This window comes from Diceros bicornis, chromosome 1, assembly GCF_020826845.1.
Source record: "Diceros bicornis minor isolate mBicDic1 chromosome 1, mDicBic1.mat.cur, whole genome shotgun sequence".
NCBI lineage: Eukaryota > Metazoa > Chordata > Mammalia > Perissodactyla > Rhinocerotidae > Diceros > Diceros bicornis.
This window is the reverse complement of record NC_080740.1, coordinates 70207648-70229956: the sequence shown is the minus strand read 5'-3', so window position 1 is coordinate 70229956 and position 22309 is coordinate 70207648. Positions and strand designations below refer to the sequence as shown.

The 22309-nt window shown below is 44.2% G+C and overlaps 1 pseudogene; it reads right to left on the bottom strand.

The window, feature by feature from the left end:
* Positions 1 to 1268: 1268 nt before the first annotated feature.
* Positions 1269 to 22309, bottom strand: part of LOC131411581 (adenosine deaminase-like protein) — a 37132-nt pseudogene continuing 16091 nt past the window's right edge.

Genomic DNA, 22309 nt, shown 5'->3' with positions numbered 1-22309 from the left:
ATAGTCTAGTAGCCCTGTTCCCTGCTCACAAACCTTCACTGACTCTCCACTGTTTACAGAATAAACCCCAAACTCTTTAGAATGGTTTTGAAAGATAGTCACAATCATGTGTTCATCTCCCTGTCATTTTCTCCCTGGAGACACTTGTCATCCTCCACTTGGTCTCTATGAACCATGGTCCTCACATGCCCACTGGGCCTCCCTTCATGTCTTTACCTCCAGCTTAAAGGCTTTTATCCAGCAAATGGCTACCTGTAGATATCCAGACCCATCTCACATTTGGGGTCTTTCTTAGAGCCTTCATTGATTCCCTATTCTTTCTGTTCACTCAGAAAATATTTATTGACTACCTCCTAGGTGCCAAGCACTGTTCAAGGCACTGTGGATGCAGCAGGGAGGAAAGTGAAACAAAAATCGCTGCCCCCATAGAGCCTGTATTCTAGTTGGGGAGCTGGAGACAGAGGCAGGCAGTTCATTCCCTATTTGAATTTGGAATCACTGTCTCCTTCCTTAGATTAGGCAGAACGTTTGTATCAGACTGACAAGATCCTAATTACTGTTAGGTAGTCTAGGATGATGCCAAGATGTCAGATTGCAAGTCAGGAGATGTAAATTCTAGACTCATCCTCATCACTAACTAGTTGTCTGAACCCAAGGTGAATCATTCAACCAATTTGACCATCCGTCATCCCACCTGTAAAATGTGAACGCAAGTGGTAAATCAAGTGATCTATATGATCCTTTCAGACCTTTGCTTTTACTTTTCAGACAGAAGAATCCAACAATTTAAAAAGTTAATAGACTACAATCTAAAATACCCATACAAACAAGCCCCTTACATACAAAGTACAAGTCTGTCCTTTGACAAGAGGAGGTGGCTGTAGACAGCAGAAGCTGAAAAGCTGCGCTTATAAGAGGTTGGACCCTGTTGCCCGAAGGTGGCTTTGACTTCCTGCCTTTCTTATACGCTAGCTGTGACACCCTGGGCAAGTATAATCCCTTGTTAATTCATTTATAAAACGGAGGAACTGATAGAAACTGTTTTATAGAGTTGATGTGAGGATGCAATGGATTAGGCATGGAAAGGGCTTGGCATCGTGTCTGGTAAATGGCAAGCACTGAGAAAATAGTAGCAATGGCTGTTGTCTTTACTACAGAACAATAAAGGTCAAGTCATCAGTTTATTAAGAATGTCTAATTATCATTCAGCACTTTTTCCACCTCACATCTCATCTAATCTTTTTATCAGTTTTGTAGAACAGAGGCCTTCATTCCTGTTTTACGGATGAGGACACTTACGCCCAAAGACTCAAGAAGCCAGTACTAGTTGGCACTAGGAAGAGCAAAAATAGGCAAATACTTACATATATCACTTTCCGTGGGGCAGGCTCTGTTCTAAGTGCTTTACATGTATAGATTCTTTTAACCCTAACGAAAGCCCTCTAAAGGTAGCCATTATTACTATTGTGCCCATTTTACAGATCAGGAAACTGAGATGTAGAAAGATGAAAAACCTGGCCCAAGGTCACAGAGCTAGTAAACACTGGTGCTGGCCATTTCAATCCTAGCCAGTCTGGCTCCAGGATCTCTGCTCTTAACCATTACCCCATATGCCTCACTTGACCGGAATTCAAATCCCCTGACTCCAGCCCAGAGAACTCCCATCTCCATGGAAACAGTTTTTGTTGGTTTCTCTTTCCGAGAGGGAGGCCAGATCCACACTTTGTAAAGTAGAACGCAGAGTTAATGCCTTAAAGACTACCTGACTTGCAAAATCTCTCCTGTTCAGTTGCTGGGGCCTCTGAGTGATGGCAGAGCTGGTGCTGAGATTCCCTGCGGGGGTCCCAGGGGTCTTGAGGGCCATTAACAAGCTTTGTCATGTTGTCAAGTACCTAAAACTATCATCTTTAATTATATAGCCCTATTCAAAAATGACTGCAAAATCTACTTCCTTGCTAGCTCATCAAAATACACAAAGGTAATTTAAAGAAACAAGTGATCTCCACAAAGGTCTGCTACTTCTGTGGTGGGCACGTGCTTCAGTTCTGAGAACTGGAGGAACCATGGCTTAGAGACGTCTGGCTAAAAACTGTTGTGGTTACAGTGTCCTTTCCTAGAACACACAATCAATTGATTTCTCAGACACATGAGTATGTTTAAGGAAACAGTAGAAAGGGAGGTGCCTGCTGCCTCCTTGGAGATTCTTAAAACAGGTCAGTGGGCCAAAGGGATGAGATGCCAAATGTTAGATCAGTGAGTGGCAGAACTCAGAGCAGAACCCAAAGCTGAACCCAGGAGTCTGGCTCTACAGGCTGTGTGCCTAATGTGATAGCGTTCCATAAACTCTACAATGCAATGTGATTTGCTTTTTAACAATAAAGGGAAGCTTTGGAGGTAAGTTTTTGGTCAACTGATCTGAGAACCACTTGAAGCCTTCCGTCAAGGCTCTCGTTGTTTGCACTATTTCATAAAATTTCAGAATTAAATTTTACAAGTTACAGAATGTAAGAAGGAAGGCATCTGGTTTCATTTAGTCAAGAACTCCCTTTGTAACATCCAGGCAAAAGGTCTCCCAGCTCCCTCTTGAACCGTCTCCCACACCCACCCTGAGCCTTTGCTGCACTCACTACCTGGCCCAAGATAGCATTGAGGCGTTCTGATTCACAGTCCACCACCACTAGCCGCTCCTTTTTCTTCTCCAGGTCCTGAAAGAGCATCCGATATCCTTCCTCTGTGGTTGTCAAAATGTTGACTGCTGTCACCTGCCAATTCTTCTCGGCAGCTGTGTCCAGGACTTTCTGCAGGACGGATAAACCTGGGGGTCGGGTGAGTAGGACAGAGAAGTGGCAATCAGGATACACAGGTACCACCCCATCTCCACTGGACACCCACCTCCCTTGGCTCCCCCCAGCCCCACTCCTTCTCCAAGCTCAACTCCACGTTTCTCTGACTGCCAGTCTGAGCTCGCTGAGGACAGGCACTGTGTCTCTTTTTGAGTTTCTGTTTCCAAGAACATAATAGGCAGTAGAGTTAGTAATTAAAAATATAATCTGAGACTCAAATCCTGTTGCTGCAATACACTGGTTAAATGACTTTGTACAGGCTAATTAGCCTTTCTAAACTTTAGTTTCTTCAATGGTAAAATGGTGATGTTAATAATGCCCACCTCACAGTGTCATCATGAGGACTAAGTGAGAATGTCTGATGCACGGCAAGAGTTTTTAAATTATTGTTGTTGGGCATTTAATAACTTCTTATTAGATGTGCCCACCTGATATCTAAACAGCACCTAATTGCCAATCAAACTCACGAATGCTCAATATAGATGCTAGGCATATACATATATACACACTAGGCATTCATCAATGTGGACTAAGGTATTTTCTTCTGATTTGTAGCTAAATGATAGAGGAGCCTACTACTCAATGCTGCTTTGTTTCATCTTTGGGACATAGATGCTCCCTTAGTTTCCTACTGTTGCTGTAACAAATTACCACAAACTTAGTGGCTAAAAACAACATGCATTTATCATCTGATACTACCAGAGGTCCGATGTTTGAAATGAACATCCTTGGGCTAAAATCAAGGTGTCGGCAGGATTATGTTGCTTTCTGGGGGTTCTAGGGGAGAATATTTTCTTGCCTTTCCGGCTTCTAGAGGATGCCTGCATTTCTTGGTTTATGGCCCCTTCCATCTTCAAAACCAACAGTGACTAGTCAAGTCTTTCTCATATCATATTCTGACACTGACTCTTCTGCCTCCAACTTCCACATTTAAGGACGCTTGTGATTATATTGGGCCCAGATGAATAATCCAGGATAATCTCTCTATTTTAAGGTCAGCTGATTAGCAACCTTAATTCCATCTGTAACCTTAATCCCTCTTTCCATTTAACATAACATGCTCACAGGTTCCAGAAAATAGGCCATGGGCATCTTTGGGGAGGAGGGCCAGTAGAGGTCATTATTCTGCCTACCCCAGATGGTTATTTCACTCTTGCATTATTAATAATCTTTGGGACATATATTATTTCTGTCTCCCGGTAACACTGCTAATCCTTCCCACAGAGGCCAGTGTGGTGCCCAGTCTCAAGAATCCTCTATAGATTGATTCTGTTACGCCTTCCTATCTTTGTTTCTTCTTCAGTACAGGTTGTTTGGTGTGCTTAAGCCTCACATTTACTTAAAGTTTACTATGTGTCTGGCACTGTTCTACTCGCTTTCCTGTCTTCAATTCGCTTAATCCTGTGAGGTAGATACCATTATTAGCCTTGTTTCACAAATGTGGAAATTGAGGCTCAGAGAGATTTAGCCATTGGCCCAAGGTCACACAGCTAGCAAACAGCAGAACTCTGAGCTCGGAGTTCTGAGGTAGGAGGAACACTTTTAAAGAGTGTGGGCACTTCTGGGGGCCCCAGAGGTAATCCCGTGTAATCAAAGTTACATTTTTCTGGCTGTGCCACTTCCTGGCCTCAAGCTTCATCATGCTGCAAAGCTGTCCTGAGATAGCCCTCCTGCAGGTAATTCTCACAATGGCTGCTGTCTGAGAAGGGAAATCATCAAAATAAGGAGAGGGAAGGGAAAATCGAAGAAAACAGAGTGCTTCTGCTCCTTCCTGCTGGCTCCTTCTCATTGAATGACGCCTGCCTAACTCTTCCTGAAAAACCATTCACAAGCCAGTCTCCTACTCACAAGTCTTCTAAGCCTTCCTACAGGCAACCTCCTGTAAAACCTCCCTTTCGCTTAGGGCAAAACTTCTCTGCCTCAGTTTCCAGACCTTGCATGATCCATTTATGTATTTATACCAATAATGTCTAAATTCATATAGGACTATTTAGTATACAACGGGACCGTAGAGCAGTACAATGCAACAACCACAGGAGTTAGAAAAAAGAGGAGAGCTCCCATTTAAGGATCAGGGAACAAAGAAAGTGGTATTTGAGCAGGCTGCAAACAAGAAGAAGGATTTGCATGCATAGACTTGAGAAGGGAAGTGCAATCCAGAAAGCAGGAACAGTATGAGTGAAGATGCAGAGAAGAAAAAAGTATAGGAAACATTTGAAAAATGTGATGTAAGATTCAAAATTTAGGTGGAGGCAGAATTAGAAAGGCCAGGGAGGTTGATGATGATGATGACAGCAGTTAACCTATATAGAGGACGTTGAGCAGTTATTATGTTGTAAGTACTGACAAGCACTTTCTAGCCATAATCTCATTCAATCCTCACAACAACTTTATGAGGTGGAGACTTGTTTTATCTTTATTATAGAGATGAAGAAATGAAGGCATAGAGAATTTTATCCCCATTACATAAATGGTCCAACTGAGGCATAGAGAGCTTGCCGGAAGTCAAAGAGCTGGAGTAGAGAGAACGTAGAATTCAGATCCAGGTCTGTCTGACTCCAGAGTCTACACTCCTAACAACCATGCCTTGAGCCATGAGCCATTCAGCTGAGGTCCTTGGGCTTTGAGTCTGGATTCAGGAGCCATGGAAGCTTGGTGAGCTGGTAGAGTGACATGGTGCGTTAAGAGGATTACTCTCTCAAAGGATGTGTTTCCACACTGTGAGTTAGAGATTAGCCACTGAGAAATTGGTCCATAGAAATAAAGCATTTTTGGATCATTCCCCCATGCTCTTCAGGAGGCAGGGAGGCATCATTCTCCTTCCTGCTGGTAATTTTCTCTCCATCCCTCAACAGCCTCCCTCCCCTAACCACTGGCTTACCCCGGTCGGCATCATAAATGTAGACAAATTTCTGCCACTTGTAATGGTCGATGATGCTAATGAGGGCATCCTGGAGCTCAGGGCGCAGTTGAAGGACAAACTGGTTGGATGTGTCAACAGGGAAGCTCGGTGTAATGAAGCAGACGTGGAGGGCCCCGCAGAAGGAGGTTAGCATGTTGACAGTCCTCCGTTCATAAAACCCAAAGATGGCATAGACTCCTTTGGAGAACTGGGAACAGACTGGAAGAGGAGAGAAGGATTAGTGGATAGAAGATGCTCTAAACAAGCTGTCAGATGGCTCCAAAACGAATTCATCCACTAGTCCATCCAACTGTTCATCCATCCTACCCATCTATGCATCCCACTCGCTCATTCATCTGTCCACCCCACCCATCCATCTGTCTAATCCAATGTTTATTAGGTGCCTATTCCATGCCAGATGTTGTCATGGTTATTAATTATAAATGTACACAAAGTATTTTCATATGTTATCTCATCTCATCTCTGCAACTACCCTGATCAGGTAGGAAAGAGATGACCGAATCATCTTTTTAAGGAGAAAAACCAAGTCTCAGGAAGTTAATAAACATGTCCAAGGTAGTGCAGCTAGGACGTGTCTGAGTTGGGCAGATATCTGAACCCAGATCCAGTGATCTTTCCATGACACTGCCCATCACTTCAAGGCAAAGCATAAAAAGATGCTATAAGTAGAAGGAGATTGGCAAGCTTGCTGCTGATACAAGTTTAAGAAAACAAGTGTTGGTTTTCCCAGCCTAGCCCTTAGCTTTCAGTGCACATTTCTCTGCTGACGTTCATTTTGTGTTTGTACATTCTGCCGGCTGAATTTTCAGGCTCCCCAGTGTATCGGCCATAGTAATAGCTTAGCTGTGTGAACAACCCCACAGGAGCCATTTTGTAAGATCCCAGTGGAGGTGCAACCCTGGTTTGGGATTGGTTACACTGCTGGTTAGAATATAATGCTAAAAAGACCAAGGTCATGGGACATAACTCCAGGTCAGTCAGCTACTAAACTTTATCTCAATATATAACACAGGATGAGGGCTCATCGTCTTTGCCCCAGTCATGTGATCAGCCCCAATACCATCCCCAACGTCTGAAATTACCCTCCTGATATGGATGGTAAGGCAGACAAGTCATCCTCATCGCAGTAACGGTGTTTTAGAGTGCTTTGCAGTCCTTTCATATGTATTAGGCTATTTAGTTCTCATACAACCCTGTGACTTTGGTATTATCATTTTTTTTTTTCAGATGAAAAGCTAATGCTCTTATAGCCTCTTCTCTCTCTCTTTTTTTTTTTTTTGATGAGGAAGACCAGCCCTGAGCTAACATCTGATGCCAATCCTCCTCTTTTTTGCTGAGGAAGATTGGCCCTGGGCTAACATCCATGCCCATCTTCCTCTACTTTATATGTGGGACACTTGCCAGAGCATGGCTTGATAAGCAGTGCATAGGTCCACACCCGGGATCTGAACCCACGAACCCCGGGCCACTGAAGTGGAGCATGCAAACTTAACCACTACGCCACCGGGCTGGCCCCCCTCTTCTCTTTTTACCACATCACCTGCTTCCAAGACCCCACATTGCCTTGTACATGGGATCTCAAATTATGCTACATAAGCATTGCCCAAATGTGTTCCATGTAACGTTAGTCCCACAAGACGCTCCTTAAAAAAGAAAAGGCTTCTTTGGTCAAATAAATTTGGGAAATGGTGCATACCTTTTCTTCATCTTGAAGGTTCATACCGCACATGAACCATATAAAAGATTGTGAGGAATCCTGTTCAGATTTAACCCAGATTTTGTCAAATCTATTTGCCCCCAGGACCCTTTATTGGTGAATACCTTTAACTTGTTATTGAAGACCTTCGGGTCGTGCTTCACTAAGAATGCAGTTAACCCCTGGTACCCAGTTGTCTATTGTGAGTCTCAGTTCTCAGTCAGTCCCTAGAGATAATGGGCTTGAAAGATCATGGTCTCTTAAAGATTGCACCTGAACCACAGAAGTCATCCGTCCAACTCCCACTGAAACCAGCATACCATCTACAGGAAACCGGGCAGGTGCTCATTAACATCTGCTTGCATACTTGTAGTTACTGGGCACTCACTACCTCTCAAGGTGCCCAGTCACTGACTGATCACTCTTTGATATCAGAACCTCATGGAATCCCTGCTCTTGACCCACTCCACCCCGCTCTTGGTATCTGAAGGTGGTCCTCATGGACTCGAGCTTTATGGTGTTTGGTTTTCAGCAGTGAAATCTATTTTCCACCCGGAAGACAGAGGGATCTTTTTAATTAAAAAATAAAAACAAAACAAAACAAACAAAACACATTATTTCTCTTCCTTGTGCAAAACTTCACAAGAGATTTGAGGTTTCCCATTGCACACGGGAAAAACCCCCAAACATCTGACCATGACTCAGAGCCTGAATAAACTGGCCCTGTGATCCCTCCTACTCTACACCATTCTTCTTGCTCCCTGCTCGAGCCACGTTGGCCTCTATTTTGTTCCTCAGGGCTGCAATCTCATCCTGCCTGGAAGATTCTGTACCAGCTGTTTCCTTCCTCTGCCTGCAATGCTCTCCCCTTACCTCTTTGCAGGAATCACTCCTTTTCAGCAGTTATATCTCAGCTCAAATCTCAGCTCCTTGAACAGGCCTTCCTCCATCACCTCTTCTAAATAGTGACTCTACCCTCCCTTATCCCCTAAAAGTCTCTTTCACAATATTTCTCATATTTCTGTCATAGTTCTCATACTTTAATTATTATCATTTGAAATCATTTTATTTTTTTACTTGTATATATCTGAGGCTGCTCAGGTCAATGTTAATTCCCTGAAAACAGGAGTGTCATTTGTGCCCCAAAGCAAGCGTAGTGCCCGGGACATGGTAGGTGATTAATAAATACTTGTTGAATGAATGAATGAATGAATGAGTGCTTGATGAGAGGGTCAGATGACCCACAGTAGGGGATGAGGAGGAGCTGGACCCAAACAGAGATGACTGTTGGGTCACCCTGGACCTGCTCCCTGTTCTGGGTAGGTGTCTTCTGAAGTAGCTATTTATCCTTCACCGCTCATGCTGTTTTCTCTTTCACTCTAATGAGGACACTCTATCTGTTTGCTGAGACAATAGGCACTGTCTTTAAATGTCTATTGTAATTGCCAGAATCAAGATTTCCATAAATATAGATTTCTCCACCAGGAAGCATACATTGTATATTATTCTCCCCATGTTAAATGTAAATTTGTCAAAAAGCACAATCCATCTTACTAGGTGAAGTGTATATGAGGAACACACAAACTCTGTTAAAATATTATAATATGCTCTCTACGGTATTTTTAGGATCTCTTCTCCCCTTGCTGCAACGAAATATTACCCTGTGGGATATAAATCTTACGTTCCAGATCTATTCTCTTGTGTCATCTACTTGGTTTCACACCTATAGTTGGGCCTCTGGGGCCCTCATGGCTGGCGTTTCTTGCTAGAACTTTAGAAGTAGGGGAGGAAAGGATGAGACAGAGGTGCAAGAAATGGGAATAGGTGGACATGATCAAACACTTGGACACGCAAGAGGCCGGGATTCTTTTCCCCCCTCAAGTTATCGCCCCAATTTTCCCGGTTGCTAACTCTCTTCTCTTAAACTGAGTGTTTTATCCTCTATGGATAAGAGGGTACAATTTACCCACCGCTCCCTAAAGGAGCATGGCTGGGAGGTGCCTGGCCTGGAGTGGATCCTGGCGCCCAGAGTCACTCAGCATATGACTTTAAGCTGACTCCTCATTTCAGCTAAGCCTGAGCAGCAACAGAAAGAGAGAGAGAGCGAGGAGAGAGAAGAGAGAGAGGGAGGGGAGACAGAGAAGGAGAAAGAGACTCTGTAGGCCCAAGGCCTGTGGGAGAATGCAGTCCTTGGTTAAAGGTTGAGAAATATAATTAGTTGCAGGGCATTTCTTTAAATCTGTTCACAACAAATATTCAATCAGAAGAGAAAATGTGTTCTTGTAGAGGAAGTACTGGACTAGACACCAGACAACCTGGAGGATGCTCTTTTCCGTCTTATCACAACACAGCGCTTATGTGACCTTGAGCAAATCCCATCTTCTCCCTGGGCCTCAGTTTTCTCATCTGTAAAATGATGGTTTTGATTCCATAATATCTAACGTCTCTTCAGGCTCCAGTATTCTACATTCAAGTGTAATTAATTGAAAAATGGTTACTAATTGGCAGCACTTTAGTTATTTGCTGGTCAAGCTTTTAGCAACCTCCAGTGTACTTTTTTAAACCTAGAAATCAGATAAAAGATCTGAGTTCTTGGATCTGATTGTAACAGGATCCTAGCACTAAATCTAGCTGCATTTGGAGTCTTGAGTTTTATTTAGGATACAATATTAACCTGCTGTGTGAGTTAGTTACCTAGTAGAGAGTAGGTGAGAGGAGGCAAGTCAGAAAGGGGGCTAGAGTTGGAGACGGTATCGTCAGGTAGGGCAAGCAGGAGGGAAGCAATGGGAACATTCGGAAGCAGGATCAGAGCTCTGCTGTGCACTGGTCTCATCAGAGATGCTCACGCTGACACTGAATCAGAGTAGGCTGGACTATGTGCGGTATCTTCCATTTAGGAAAGCAGTGGTGCATATACTGCCTCTGAGAGTAATAATTAAGAGCTGACATTTGAGTGCTTATGAAGTACCAGACACCATGCCAAGAACATTTCCTTGCATTAACTCCTTTCATGCTATGGGTAGGTTACAAATTGGGAAAGGAGGTCCAGGATCAGCACAAGGCAAAGCCGAGATCTGAACTCCACCAATCCGACCACACGGCTTGAGCACTTGACCTCTGTGATGTGCCACTCCCCCCACACCGCCACTGCCCCCACAATGTTGGAAAGAAACAGTCTCGGTACGTGGGTCAGCTTCAGTTTCTAGGAAATCCTCTCATGTAGCACACTACCTTTCCCTGATGCCAGATAAAGAGGCCTTACTGCATCAGAGTCTATTGACATTAAACAAGACAAAACTGGGTGGTGTGCTCAATGCATCCCCCTGTCGTCCCTGGGAATCATGAAGAGCAGATATACACATCTGTTCTTGTACTGGTCCATCCATCAGCACGTCCACCCATCCATTCACCACCCTATCCCACCATTCGTGAGACATTGTGTTAGGCAGTGGAGATGCAATGGTAACTAGGCAAGCCCCGACCTCAAGGACTGTCACCTTGACAGTCCTTGTCAAGACTTATACTTCAGTATAAGTGCTATGGCCGGGATGAGTTCAGGATTCAGGCAGGGACACCTAACCCCAGCCTTTGGGATCCTCAGAGGAGGCTTTCAAGAGGAAGTGCCAGCTTCAACACTGAAAGATAAGCAGGGATCAGCCAGGAGCGGGGTATGGTGCAGTTGCGTGTGCATAAAGACCATTCCAGGGAGAAGGAACAGCGCCAGCAAAGACCTGGCAGAGAGAGAAAAGACATTGCTCATGCAGGGAGCCCTGCCAAAGTGTCAGATTCCGAGGCCCCTGCCTCCAAGAGATTCTGTAGCAGAATGTGTCCAACAATCAGAGCGAGTGAAAAACGAGGCTAGGAACTCCCTCTCGGGGAGTCAGGAGGGTGGGAGCTGTGAGGGCAGGAAAACCCACACGCTGCGAGAGGCGGCTGTCCAATGCTATCCGCAGTTCACTCAAACCTCTTTGATAATCACTCCTGGTGAAGGCACCATCCACTTAGTATCAATAAATCTCCCAGCCCTGACAGCTGTCTCCCAGGAAGGGAACTCCTGGTATTAGCAACTCTTTTTATTGTCACTTCACTTAAGGCCTCTCACACCAACATTTCTCCTTGGCTCCTGGCTTCAGTCCCTGGAAATGTGGCAGCCTCGTTGTAAATAGTGGATAACGAGGTGACAGGACAGCTTCATTTTGCAGGAAGAAGATGGAAAGTGTGTGGGTGGGTGGGGGGAATTTTAGACACCTTCCTTCTCCCCGAATAATTCTGTCCTTATTGATAGGAACAACATTCTTGATCTGACTCTAACCTTGACATCAAATGTGCTTTATTTCTGTCACTCAGAGGACAATAAGAGTGCCCCTCCATCCCCTTATACTCTCTTGCATCCAAATCTAATACTGACATGCAGTGAATTACCAAAATAGATATAAATTGTCCCCATCCCCTCTAAACAACACCATGGTTATTTAGGATTCTGAGACATGTCCAGGGCTTCCCTGTCATTTACTAGATAAAACGTTTATCATTCATTTATTAAATTCAACAAATATTTATTGAGCATCAGAAACTAATATTGCTAGAAAATCAGGATACAGCGATGACACAAGGCAGACGTGTTTTCCGCCTTTACAGAGCTTACACAGAGTACAGTAAGTTTTACGTCAAGGGAAAGAGAGGATAATTTGAGAAAGTGATGAGGGGATTAACCGTAGAATAAATGAGCATAACTACTATTTTAGCCGGTGTTTACTGAGCACTTACTACAGGCCAGGCACGGTGCTGAGCACCTGGTGTCGATATCCAGGTAGTGGGACCAGTTTATACAAAGGCAATGAAGTGAGAGACAGGAGGGGACCTTAGAGAAACTCCAGAAAAGCCAATATGACTGAGGCAGGGGATGGGCACAGAGTTGGAGGTGGGTGGGGACCAGATTACCAAGGACCTTGCTGGGACTGGAGAAGTTCAGCCACTGCGTCACCCGTCAACGTTGCATTTCACTTTGGCTTTGGATTCATCTCAGGTTCCCAGACCTCTCTTCACCCTGCCCTAGAGCCCAGTTGGCACATGGCAGTAAAGGAAGATGCGGAAGAGGAGCCATCGTTCCCTGCTCAGATTTGCATATTTATTATAAAACACGAGATTAATTACCACTGAAAGCCAATGAGATGTGACATTGTATATAAGGCTAAGAATTAGATGAAGGTTGGGTTCATTGGTCCTGGAATTAGACTCACCTTGTAGGCTGACATATAAAACCAGGGGCAGGGAGAAGGACAAACAGATTGACAAATCACAGGTTCTGCTGCAAAACTCTTCAGGTGCCTGACATGGTTCTGGAAAAGTAAATGCAAAGAAGAAAATCTGGGACCATGAACAAGCCCCTTCTCCTCTCAGGGCTGCATTTTGCCCTTCTGGAGAATGGAGTTTACACTAAATCGGTGTTTCTCAAACTTTTTTGTGTGTGCGTGAAATACTTCCCATATATATATATGTATGTATGTATGTATATATATATGCACACCCATATATAAAATTTTTATAATCATTGGGGATGTGTAGTTCTACAGATGGGAATGTTCTCTTTCTTCTCTCCATCTTTCTTCTATCTGTCTCACTCACCCATCCAACAAATGTCTACCAAGCATGTCGTATCCATTAGGCAGCAAGGTGGTGTCAGGGGGTACAACACTGCATAAGAAGACATGTCCTTATTATTGTGGAGCTTAGGTTCTTGAGAAGGGGGTGAGATGTTATGCAAACCAACAAGATCATTTTGCATAATGAAAGTATTAAAAGAAAATAACACGGGATGATGTGAGAGCGACTGGCAGGGCTACTTTAGATATGATGGTCAAGGAGACCCTCTCTGTGCCACTAACATTTGAGCTGAGACATGAACCACAAGAAACAGCTGGCCATGCAAAGGCCAAGGAAACTGTTCCAGGCAGAAGGAACAGAAAGTACACAGGTTCTTAAGAAGGTTTAGGAAAAAGATCGGTGAGCTTGAGAAACAGAAAGAAGGCCAGTGTGGATGTAGTACAGGAGAAAGGAGGAAAGCAGTAGCCATGAAGGTGAAGGAAAACATCATATAACTCTCTGAGTAAACTTAATGCTCCTCTAAGGCACGTGGTACTTCATGTGTGGCTTGGGTACCTGTAGAGCTCTAGAACATCACCTTGATCTGAGAAGGTCAGTACTAACGATCTTACCAGAACGTTCAGCTCTAACATCCTATGGATCAAGTGAATGGAGGAGAGACACAGTGGAGGGGAAGGTTGCTGACTCATTGAGTTGGAAAGTGAGAAGGGAAACGTCTTCCAACTTACGTGTAATGGGACTACAAACATGGGATAATGACTGAGTTCACTGGGTTCCAGTGTGGATGCCGCTGTTCCTCAGATGTTTCTGGGCTTTCCTGTAGGTTCTGGGCCTTCATTCCTGCTCTTGCTCCAGCCTGTACAGCCCTCCTTCCTCCTGCCTTTTTCCTCTCCAAATCCTTTCCATTTTTAAAAAGTTCAGCTCAAATGCCACCGCCTCCATGAAGCTCTTATCCCTCCCCATGCCTAGCTGTAGTCTTTTAAATGTCCGTAGAAATTTGTGCCTCATCAATTTTTATCTAGCATTCGTGCTTTATTAGTTTGAATTCTTTGATTGCAAGAACAGAAATCAATGCAGGCTAACTTGGGACAAAAAGAGGTTTGTTGGAAGGATATGAGGGAAGCCCAGATAAAAAACTGGACCTTAGAGAAGATAGAAATTGCAGCGGCTCTGGGAATCTAGGTGTCAGGATTTCATGGACAGTCTCTTCAGGGTCACCACTGCTGCAGCTATTTGTAATACCTGCTCCATACAGCTCCAGACTGGCCTTGCTCAGGACACGGGTCATCCCTTGGTCAAGGGAAGGCAGAGCAACTAACTATCTTACTAAGGTTAGATAATGATCTTACTAAGATGGTAGCCAAGGGAAAATGAAGGTGCTGTGAACAGCGAGAGGATGGATGCTGGGCATAGCAAACCAACAGATGTCTACTAAATTTCTATTTGCTAGTAGTTTATAAAATAAGTGAAAGTCCATGACCATGTTAGGAGCTCCATAAATGTCACACTAACATCTAAACACTGAGGTTAGGTAGGGAGCTATATCAAATTCAGTCATTGTTGCCTGTCTCCTATTGGTTAGACACTGTGGAATAGACTATGAATAACCAAGATGATACCTCTGTCCTTGTAAACCTTATGCTATTCTTTACAGTCCCTAGAGGGCATTGCACAATGACTATACAATATTTTTGGTACATGAGTGAATGTATGAACAAATGTAAATCATCTACTATATTAATCAATTGATACTTTTCTTGACAATTGACCTCACATTGCTTCCACAGTTTTTCTTGCATTGGATGGACTCATTATTTTTCTTTTATATCATCAAGTGACATTTTATGCATTTATATCCTTTCATCCGCAATTGAAGTGTAAGTTGCCTTGAAGGTAGAGACCCTCTAACTCTACCATTTTTCTTGGTATGTACAATGTTCAGCACCCTATACAGAGCTGGGCAGAGAACAAACATAAACGCTGGTGACGTTGCTTGTTTCACAGTCTTCTAAACTAGATTGACCACCTAGCAACCATGAGCTTGGGGGATATATAATACCCCCTGCCCCCAACCGTGCTTCAGTCCACTGAACTCAGTCAATCCCTATTATCTTAGACCAACAGAGGATGAGAGCTGGCTCTTAGGCTGGAATCCAAAGCCCAGCCAACCTTAAACTATTCCACCCACAGCACCCAGTCTCCTTAGCCAGTGCTCCCTAGGCAAGAAGGCTATATCCCATTACATAACTCAACCCTTAGGATGTTGAATAGATTAAAAACAAGGGCATTTCACCCTGCAGAGCAAACTGCCTAGCATCACTATGTACCCATGTAATATTATGGAAAGAGGATCTTTCAGAGATATTTCATAGAATGACACATACGTATGCTGTCCTCCTTGACCTATCACTTAACCCAAGAACAGTCGTAGAATCATAACCTATTAGCACTAAAAGGTACCTGGTCTTGAGATCCTATTGGCCTAGAGAAAAGCCTCCAAACAGACAGCTGTGTGACTGACTCCACTTTAAAGTCTATCTAATTTACATGTGCTTGGGATACGCAAAACCTGGGGTCAAGGGTGTCACAAGCCACAGGTAGAGCCTCTTACCTCTCATGATGTCGGCATAGTAGAGACTTCCTGCTACCTATCTGTTCTGGGCGGTGGCTCTACTTGGGAAAAATACTATTATTCTTTTTATTTATTATTATAGTTATGTCACCTATTGAGTGTTTTCTATGTGTCAAATTCTGTTCTAGGCACTTCACACGCATTTTATCATTTATTCCTCACAACAACTCTATCCTTTTTTTCTTATTTCATGCATGAGGAAGCTGAAGTTCAGCGAGATTAATTAATCTTCCACAAATCATTCAGGTGGTAAGCGACAGAGCTCGGATATGAATCCAGTCTGTCCCACTCTGGGGCCTGTGCCTTGAACAATGCTACTCTATCCCCTGAACATCTGTCAACACAACCAGAGCTGTCATTCCCTGGATGATAGTACCAGCCAACACTGAGCACTCACCATGTGCTAGGTACTGTGCTAAGTGCTTAACATGAATTACTCATTTACTAATTAAATGAGTAAATTACATAATTTTATTTTTGTGAGGAAGATCAGCCCTGAGCTAACATCTATTGCCAATCCTCCTCCTTTTTTTCCCCTTTTTCTCCCCAAAGCCCCAGTAGATAGTTGTATGTCATAGCTGCACATCCTTCTAGTTGCTGTATGTGGGACGCCGCCTCAGCATGGCCGGAGAAGCGGTGCGTCAGTGCGCGCCCGGGATCCAAACCCGGGCCGCCAGTAGCAGAGCGCGTGCACTTAACCGCTAAGCCACGGGGCCAGCCCCAGTAAATTACATAATTACTCAATTACTCATTTACTAATTTAATAGTATGGAGTAGGGATACAGTTATTATCTCCATTTTATAGAGAGAAGATTGAGGCTAGTTAACTTGCCCAAGGCCCCATAGCCATGAAGTAGGAGATTCAGAATCCAACATAGGCATTCCAGCTTCAGAGCCACTGCTCTGGTCTTCTATGCAAGGTGTCAGCCAACTTTCTCTGCAAAGTGCCAAATAGTAAATATCTTAGGCTTTGTGGGCCGTATGGTCTCTGTTGCATCTAGTCAATGCTGTATTTGTAGCGCAAAAGCAGCCAAAGACAAAATCTAAACAAGTGAGTGTGAAACTTTATTGACAATGTAAAACTTTCTTTACAAAAACAGGCCTGTGCCGGGGCCGGCCCAGTGGCGCGAGAGGTTAAGTGCATGCGCTATGCTGCGGTGGCCCGGGATTTGCCGGTTCGGATCCCGGGTACACACGGACACCGCTTGTCAAGCCATGCTGTGGCAGCATCCCATATAAAGTAGAGGTAGATGGGCATGGATGCTAGCCCAGGGCCAGTCTTCCTCAGCAAAAAAAAAAAAAAAAAGACAGACCTGTGCTGGGTTTGGCCTGTGGGCTGTAGTTTGCCAGCTCCTATTCTATGCCATTCTGCTATTGGATAGCAAGTAGGATGGAATGCTGACATTTTGGGAGTGGTAATAATAACTCATGGTGTATTATATGATTTCCAAATCTCTCACACCCATTTTCCCTTGTGAATGCCCAGTAAGGCAGGTAGGGCAAGAACGATGACCCTGGAGCCTGCGTATAGGTGAGGAACCAGAGGTCATGCAGCTGAGGAATGATGGAGACAGGTGTGAGCCCGTCTTCCTTTTCCACCTTTCGTGGTCTTGTTCGGTGACTCTGGTTATTCACACTGTAGGAAGGGCAGGGGAAAGGAACCCTGAGAGGGTCAAAGTCAATTGATGATGCCCCAATTTGACGGAAGGCCACCATTTGCTGGCTTCTGGACAAGAGTCACTGGGGCCTCGAAGCTCACAGAGAGACTCTAACTGAAGTGTTGACTCACGGACAGCAATATGGCAAATAGCTGGGGTGGTTCTGAGTTCCAGGCTTCCTCTGCCGAGCACTGACCAGCTTTGGACTAGAGGAGGCTGTAACACTGCCTCACGGTTAAAGGCTGCTTGACGAGGTGGCAAGGGGGACCCTAGCCTGGAGAGGGCAGGTCCTGTCAGAGGTTTATTTAAAAAGTAGGTATGTACCAGGGGACTCACAACAATGTGGCTGGATCTTTTAAGGCCAAAGCTCAGCCCATATGGGGGCTTAATCAGGAGCGCTGGGTCAGGGGCTCGGGGGCTAGGGTGAGGGGCTCTGTTTGGACAAGGTTAGGACTTAGAATTGAGGCTGAGGTCAGGGCTCATTCTTGGGTTGGGTTCCAGGGCCGAGGTGAAGGCTGTAGTCCAGGGCTGGGGTGAGTGCTCACTCAGCCTCATTTGGGGGTAGGAGGTGGGGTTCACTGAAGAGCCCAGGGAGGGGCTATATCTACCTAGCTCTGCCTCTGTGCAGCCTTTGGGAACTAGCACACTAACCAACCAGAGCAGAACGTATAAAAGCAAGAACACTAGCCAAAGGGAAGGGGGTGGTGTGAGAGACTAACCTCATGGCCTCCTCTCCCTCTGGCCCAGTCACCACCAGGTGCTACCTCTCCCCCAACACAAAGCAACTTCTGCTGGTTCATGAATGAACCATCACTTCAAGGAATACCATGTAAATCATTCATGAAATGAAGATAGCCTCTCCCTTTCGCTATCTTGATTCTGTTCCCTGGGTGAGTGGGAGGAAAAAAATATTTTGTTTCTTATTTGCTATTCTTTTCCTATGAAAATCATACATACAAATGGGTTTTGCTAAGCAAGCAGCAAGCCTACAGTGTAATGCACACCCATGAACTTGATTGGAACCTGTCAATCAAGGCAAAGTTTTACAGAGATCCGCAGATGACAGCCTGAGGGTGCCCTAAATCAGTGAAATTCATTTTCCAGCTAGGATGTATCTGCTGAGGAAGTGAATGGACAAAAATGAAGGATGAAATAAGGTTATGGAAGATAAGAGGTTCCGGATCTCAAAACCATCTGACACCACCAGAAACCAAATTCCACCTCGTCTGACGTCTGAATTCACTCCTGACCCCTGCCCATGGCTGATTTCTTGAGCTGAACACTAACCAAGGGAAGAGGTGGATACAGAAGAAAAGCTGAATCATTTTTTTTCCTGCTCTTCTAATGAATGGTCTCAGCAAAGCATGCTGAGGATACCGCACTTAAAACACACGCTCAACCAATGGAGCTTGCTATGAACACGTACTTGCTTTTCCTTTCCAACATCCAGCAGGGATGTGAGGAGCAATCGAGAGTCTACCAACGAGGGCACTTTGAGAAGTAAGGCCGCAAGCCCAGCCCCTGACCATCTCTCCTGCTGCATCGGCTCCCAGGCCACGCGCCTCTGCCTCAGGCTTAACACAGCTCTTTCTTTTACCTTTCAGGACAGTCCAAAATTTCTGGCCTTGGGGCTTTTGTACATGCTGTTCTCCCTTAGAAAGCTCTTCGACTCTCTTTAAATGGCTCCCCCTCATTCTTCAGGTGTCAGCGTTTGTATTTTCTCTTCAGACAGGCCTTCTCTGACATATACATCCTGCCCTTTCATTCTCGAGTGCAGCACTTTGTTTATCTCTGTCATAGTTTTCCTCTATTTTTATCCTGTTTAATTTTTTGTTTATGCATGTAATTTCACTTCCCCCAGGGATCATGACTATTTTATTCAGCGCTACAGTCCTTGCATCTAGCATAGTGCCTGGCACATGGGAGGCCCTGAAAGATATTTGCTGAGTGGAATGAACGAATGAATGAATGAATGACCAAAGAAGCTACTGGTTGTCTATGATGCCTTAGGCTAGTTATTTCCCCTCTTTGGAGTTCATTTCCTCATTTGTACCAGATGTGAGATTCAATTAGCTCTAACACTCTTGCACCTCTAAAAGTACACATTTTCTTACTTCTCCTTCTACAGATGGAAACGTTGAGGCATGAAAGCACGCCATCCAGCTCGGGGACTGGAACACAGGTCTTCTAGACAATTTCCACCAACTGAGACTCTTTAGCAAAAGCCCAGCTGCCTTCTCCACAGAGGTGTTCACCCCCTACTCCCTGGTATTTAATTCCTTTTGTACCAAGAGTTGAATCACTTTTCAAGGTTTCTCAAAACATGGGATGAAACAGCTCCTGCTAAGAAACAGTACAGGCTCCTTGAATTCTAGAAGCAATTCTGAGAATAAAAGCATTCTCAGTATCCTGGGGTGTTCTCTTTGTATGTCCCCACTAAAATTAAGAGTTCCAGGAGTGGGAGTGTTTCGGGGGGAGAAGGCTGAGACTCAAACTAATTCTGGGGAAAACAGTAAGCAGGAGAGGAGTGAGTAGAAGGCACAGGCGTAGAAATCATGTGGACCTGGTGAGAGCATTTGAGGAAAGCACGAACATGAAGCTAATGGACTAGTTTTCTTGCTTTGGCACAAGGCACCCACAGAACTCCATGTGGGAGAGCCTCACTGGCCCCGATTCACCTCTCCCACCTCATTCCCTAACAGTCCACTGAATGCCTTAGACAGACCCATCCATGCTATTGTGTGCAGCAAACCATTTCCTTCCAGGTCTCCATGCCTCTGCACACATTCCTCAAAAATGCCCCTCCACACCTGGAAAACTTCTACACATCCTTCAAGACCCCAATCAGATGTTGACTCCAGTGAGAAGCCTTCCAACTGTTCCAGAAAAAATTAATTACTTCTTCCTCTGAGTTTCTAATGCCCTTTCTCTCTTAGTACTTATCTTGATGTTCTATGATTTAACATTTTCATGTCTGTTTTCTTCATAAGACTATGAGCTTCCTTAGGGCATGGCTGGATATAATTCATTTTTAAAGTCTCAGAGCCTAGCCCTGATCTTGAGATAGGAGATGCCCAATAACTGTTTGTTGAATAAGTTTTGTTTTGCTCACCTGTGAAGTGAGGGCAGTAATACCTGCCTTACCTGCTGTGAGATTACCAAAGTCCTCCATTCACTATAGAGAGTAGTAGACATGTAAGCCATCATTTTATTCAAATTGCACAACCCAAATACGAAGTGGACTGGACAGGATATTATTATTGTCTTTATCCAGATGAGCTTCCAGGGGTCAAGAGGCTTGCTCTGAGTAGCAGAGCCAATAAATATCAAACCAGAAAAAGAAAACCAATTTGCTTGACTTCTGGGAGGGTTTTTTCCCCATCAGATTACAAATGCCATTCAAAAATGAGCTGTAAGTTTGGTCATGTTGATTGATTGGATCAACAATATATGTTGACATAAGTCCTTCTAAAGATGTCACAAATGTATCTGGTACTCTCACTTTCCAGCCCCACTGCTATCCTGGCCTAGAGCTGTGTCACTGCTCATCATGTATACTTACTACACTTTATCACTTTACTTTATCCCTGCCTCCAATTTGCCCACTTTCCCTTTTCCCACCCTCATCCATTCTTCACATAGCAGCCAGAGTGTCCTTTTGAAAACAGAAATTGGGTCCTGTCGTAACACCGACCCCGTGAGCCCCTCCGAGGTTTCTCATCATGCTTTGAATGAAGTCTAAACTCCTTTGCATACCCTCTAAGGGTCTGCATTGTCTGAGCTCTGCTGACTTGAACAACTTCAGCCATCATTTCCCTCTTCTCATCCTCTGCTTCAGCTCCCCCAGCGAACCGAGGCGTCCCCTAAGCTGTTCCCTCTTCCTAGAACTCTTCTCTCCCACTTCTGCGTGGTTGGCTTCTTCCCATCTTTCATGGACCACTGTAAGCAGGTCATCCTCTGTTTCTGTCACAGCATTCAGTTTGTGTCCTTCACAGCACTTTACTCAAGTCATAATTACAATAGAAGCCCTTTTATCTGATGCAAGGGGGAGAGCAATTAGATTATTTGAAAAAGATGATTAAAACAGAGAATCACAAAAAATGATTCACAGCAGGTATTTTCTTTTAGCTTAAAACACCTAAAGTGCACATGTATTTATTAATCTTTTGATGTAGTGGGAACTTGAAGACACTTATAAAATAAATGTAGGTGCAGAATTTTTTTTGTTTTTTCCCCATTCTTTTATAGTTGTCTCGCCTACACCTAATAATTACAATGTTTTTAGTGATTCATCTTTGAGCCTTTCAAAAGTATTTCACTTAGTTTCCAAAGAAATAAAACAACTTTTTTTTTTGCACTCATATTTCACCAGTTTACATAATTTTTGGTTATATTGCCCAAATATAATACAAACACAGATGTATAAAAAGGTTTAGAAGCAAACAATTGATTCCTAGCACATCACCAACAAAGTTGATGTGAGCAGAAATATACGGGCTGATCAGAGAAGACGCTACCGACCAGGAACTTTCAACTCACCAGAGGCATCAGTTGGGACGTTTATAGAGAGAATGGAGAATGCAGGTCAATCCAAAGAGACCGTTGAGTGGAAGCTGGTTATGCGAGACTTCACTGCATCTAATTGATTGTTGGCTTGTTGATTGTCTGTCCTTCTTTCAGGCTGTAAGTTTGTGCGGGCAGGGCCTCTTCCACTTTTTCTCAGCATGCCTACCCAGTGCACAGCACAATCCTTGGCATTAAGAGGTATAATCAATGCCAAGCAAATGAATGAACAAGTGAGTGGACTATTTCCCTCCTTAAGTGAATTTTTGTTTCCTCAACTGTAAGAGGATAGGCATGGACTAAGCAAGCATGGTCATTTCCAGATCCAAATTCTGTTACACCAACCACTTTACCAATAACCATTTCTGTATCCCAAGTTCTGATTTCCTC